This window comes from Octopus bimaculoides, chromosome 6, assembly GCF_001194135.2.
Source record: "Octopus bimaculoides isolate UCB-OBI-ISO-001 chromosome 6, ASM119413v2, whole genome shotgun sequence".
In the NCBI taxonomy this organism is placed as follows: Eukaryota; Metazoa; Mollusca; class Cephalopoda; order Octopoda; family Octopodidae; genus Octopus; species Octopus bimaculoides.
Window position 1 is genome coordinate 101,993,963 of NC_068986.1, and position 5,260 is coordinate 101,999,222.

A 5,260-nucleotide genomic window follows, 5' to 3' on the forward strand; every position below is an offset into this window, starting at 1 on the left:
TGTGTGTGTGTGTGTGTGTGTGTGTGTGTGTGTGTGTATATATATATATGTGTGTGTGTATGTTTGTGTGTCTGTGTTTGTCCCTCTAGTATTGCTTGACAACCGATGCTGTTGTGTTTATGTCCCCGTAACTTAGCGGTTCGACAAAAAGAGACCGATAGAATAAGTACTAGACTGCCAAAGAATAAGTCCCAGGGTCCATTTGCTCGACTAAAGGCGGTGCTCCAGCATGACCGCAGTCAAATGACTGAAAGAAGCAAACGAGAGTGAAGACTATAGGGCACCTTTGGAATAATCAGGAAAGTATTAGCCGAAAAAGAATAAGTAGCATGGTACCATAAGATGCATGTAGGAATACTGCTATGCAGGGAAGACTCCAGGGATTCCAAAAAAATCTGTAATAAAGAGGAAATAACAATAATAATGATTTCACATTTTGCCACAAGGCCGGAAATTTCGGGGGAGGTGATAACTGGATTACATTAAAATATGAAAAGCAAAGTCACCCTCTCCAGATTTTGAACGCAGAATGTGGAAACAGACGAAATACAGGTGAGTATTTTCCCTGGCGTAACGATTCTACTAGTTCACTCTATAATAATAATAATATTAATAATAATAATAATAATAATAATAATAATAATAATAATAATAATAATAATAATAATAATAATAATAGTAATAATAATTTCTACTATTGAACAAGGCCTGAAATTTGGGGTTTGAAGCCTCCTCAACCCAAATAGTATTAAAAAGAAAAAAAGTGGGGAAAATGTTTGCCCGTGGAACGACCCTAACGCTTCGGGAGGTGGGGGAGAGACTCTGGACAAAGCGGAAGAGCCCCACTCTCCGGAAGTCAAGAAGAAAAGGAAAAACGAAAGAAGAAGAACGGGTCATTACAGGTGGATGATGATGTGCCGTCTGCATGTCCCGAAGTTTTGCCATCTACGGTGGAAGAAACGACCCCCACCCCTGAAGATGAAGAATTACTTATCTTTTTCTACAAGGTCGGGGAGGTGGAACAATAGTAGAAGAACACAAAGAGATAGTAGATATGGCCTGCACACGGGATACTGAATGGCCTCCGCAGATATATGTGGAGGTCATAAGGATGTCCGTGTGGGAAAAGCTTAGAATACTTAAAGAGGATTGTCGCATATGGCCGGTTGTCCCTAACATGACATATTCCTCGTACATGAATGAGGCATGGGGTACGGAAACTGAAGCAGCACTGAAGATAATGATAGATGTATTGATGGATATATCGATGAATAGGAGGTGAAATAGCCTCGTTAAGTGGGTATGAAACTGCATCTTATTGCATTATTTGTAGTGGTTTAAAACCTTAATTGTGTTGTTTTTTTTTAAGTGTTAATTAAGAGGTTTTACGGCCTCCTTTTTATAAGAAGTTTGAAACCTCATATTTATCATTTGAAAAAGAAAATATGTATCTGAGAAAAACCCAATCGGCAGGCGTTTGGGTTTCGTCTCTCATTTATTCATTTTATGTCATTTATTTTTCATTCATTAATGTGTTGTCCAGCTCGCAGATATTCTGTATACTGACTTTATGGCAAACAAAATGAAATAAAGTAGCTTGCTTATCAACCACATGGTTCCGGGTTCAGTCCCACTGTGTAGCACCTTGAGCAAATGTCTTCTACTATAGCTTCAGGCCGACCAAAGCCTTGTGAGTGGATTTGGTAGACGAAAACTGAAAGAAGCCCGTGGTATATATGTATGTGTGTCTCTGTTTTTCCCTCCAGTATCGCTTGAAACCGATGCTGGTGTATTAACGTCCCCGTAACTTAGCGGTTCAACAAAAGAGACGGATAGAATGAGTACTAGGCTTACAAATAATAAGTCCTGGGGTCGATTTGCTGGACTAAAGGTGGTGCTCCAGCATGGCCACAGTCAAATTACGGAAACAATTAAAGGAGTAAAAGAGTATTCTTCTGTATCCCGCTTTCTCTCTTTCTAAGTATTGTTATTTCATGTACAATACATTTTTTAAGTTTTTATTTTTTTATTTTTATCACTTTCCATGAAGGAGTATCTAACCATTAACTTATTCATTTATGATAATAATTTTTATTTGCTTTCATTCTGAATTTTATGATACGAACCTCACATTTTAGCTATTTTCTAATTCACCGTAAAATATGTTTAAATATATATGTTTTACATTTATCGGGTCTCATTTTGTGTATGCCTCTAACTTAGATTGCTCCTAGATTGCTTCCAAACTTGAAGCTATTTCCTAAATCACTGTAAAAAATACATATTTATTTCTACCTGTTTTCGCTTTCGTATCTTCTGAATTTAGATTAATCCCAGTTGTTCACCTCTATATTAATAGCAACTTGCTGTTTTAAGGGCATTATTTTTAACTATTTAAATTATTTAATTATTAAATCTTAATTTAACTTGTTGAATTGACCCATATTTAAGCCCTTATTATTACTTTTATTACCTTATATTTATTCTTTTTAATTCTTATCCATTTGCTTATTTATTTATCTATGTTAAATAATATAGCTTCTTACCTGAGCCTCTTAATATTTTTATATCCGGTATCTCACCAAGAGAACGCTATTTATCTGAATTTTAAAAAGAAATTATTCGAATAGTTCCTTATCTTTATTAGTCTAGCTCAATAATATATAATGTAAGGGGTGAAAGGTTATATTTTGTAAGTCTTTACTCATTTATTTATTTTTTTCTATCTAGTTTTACTTTTTACTCTATTTTGTTTTATTTATTTTTCTTTATTCTTCATTTTATTTTGAAACTTTTATGTACCCCAGCGTTAAGTTAATTTATCTTTTAAGTCCTTTAACCATTTCAATATGTATAATAAGTAATAAATTGCCTGGAATGTCTTCCAACTTTATTAAATATTATTAATAACTATACGCAATTAAATTAAAATCTACGTATTAATTTTCTATTTATTTAATATGGATCGACAATATATCATATTTATACCAATTTACCTACTTGAGTTTTCCTTATGCTAAACACTCTAGATGAATATATTGATCTAGTCTTACTTTACAATTCCAATATATCTTACTTCTGATCTTCAGACTGCGATTACAGTATTTTCGAATGGCTCGCAGTGTTTCGGTATCAACCTGAACAAATCAATCGCATTGCCTAGTATTTTTGATGGTAAATATTCTATTTTATAATCATAATTCAATAATGCACTCTTTTCGTTGTTTGTGCTGGTATTCCCTTTAGGGAACCTTGTATTGATATTAGTGTGCGATGATTCCTTTCTGGATAGAAAGCACTTCCATAAATAAATCTACCGATTGTTTACAACGAAAATGATTGCTAACGTTTCTCTTTGTATTTGACTATATTTCCTTTCTGCTTGTAGTAACGATCGTGACGCATGGTCTATAACATTTTAAACCTATCATCATATTTGTGCTGGATCACTGTTCCTAGGCCGTAATTACTCGCATCTCTAGTAAAGATAATATCCAGCTTTGGATTAAAATGTGTTAACGATAAGTTCGATGTTAAAAAAGGTTTTTATATTTGTCAAATGCTGTCTGGCACTTATTAATCTAGCACCATTTTGAATTTTTGTTTAACAAATCAATAAATCCAGAATATTAATGTGGCTAGTCAGAAATGTAAGACACGATTATGTATCTATGACATACTACTCGACTGACACTCTCAAATTCTAACCTCACAGTATTTATAATGACAAATACATACCACGCCTCGTGTGGGAGGGGTGTTCCATTATTACTACTATCCCTATAGCACTCACTTAACTGACAATATTTCTTGGCTTTAATTGTTGCATGTGCTTATAGCCGGTTAGGCTATAAACCACGCCGTCTAGTTTCTCAACAAAATCGATTATTATTTTTTAAAACACCATTTATCCAAAATGTTAGTATTATATTACCTGGTGATACCTGTTTAATATTTTACTTGATGATAATGGATTTTATACCATGATGATTTCTGTGAATACATCAATAAAATGCTACTGAGGAAACTTGCGTAAATTTTAATCATCCACCATTCTCTTTTATGCCTACGCCGCTTATAGAATCTGCCTTGAATCGGATCTACGGATTGAACTGGATCTGGTAGTTACATACCTATAATCTCCTATCAACGCATAATACCTTCATCGTTGATTACCTCACTGTGGAGGCTATGTTATTGTGCAGTTTAATCCGGCGTTATGCGACTTAAAGTTTTGCAGGTTTCTGACGCAACGAGACCGAGCCCGTAACGGTTAGATTCCGGAATTTCTTATTTCTTTATTGCCCACAAGGGGCTAAACATAGAGGGGACAAACAAGGACAGACTAAGGGATTATGTCGATTACATCGACCCCAGTGCGCAGCTAGCACTTAATTTATCGACCCCGAAAGGATGAAAGGCAAATTCGAACTCGGCGGAATTTGAACTCAGAACGTAACGGCAGACGAAATACCAGTAAGCATTTCACCCGGCGTGCTAACGTTTCTGCCAGCGAGCCGCCTTAATTCTACAATTTGTTACCTCACAATCGAACCTGCATTTGCATATGTGCTCAATAATTTAATGCTTGGTGAAGGTTAAGTGAATATTCTTTTGCTTTGCTAGGGTACATCTGTTGTAATCATCATTTTTTGAATAAGAAGGGCAGTGTATTTTCTACCGACAACTAAATGAAATGTCACATCAATTATAATGTATTTCCATAGCACTCTAAAAAGGTAAAAAAAAAAATAACATGATGAAATACGTTTCAACAAAAATTTCATTGGGAACAACCTCAGGAAATGCATCATTCGTTCATTTCGACTATTAAAAAGGATTCATTTGTAAGATAAATAAATGCATTAACTGGCAATGTAAATGTATTCAATATATAACCCTGACCTCACACGTGTGGTTGATGTATTACTTTCGGCGAATCGAGTTTCGTAAGTAAATGCTAACTATAAAGTTAATTAAGCAGCAGCTTCAGGGCAAAGCTAAGCAATTGGCTATTATTTGTTTGTTGTTTGCAAGGAAGTAAAACATAAAAATGTAATTACCTACAGGTTTTCCAGCAATACATATTGACATTATTTTAATATTAATTCTATCCACAAACATTGCACACATAAAAAATAAGAAACGTCGAGATATTCTTCAACACATACGTAAAAGTGTATGTGTATACACACACACACACACACACACACACACACATATATATATATATATATATATATATATATATATATATATA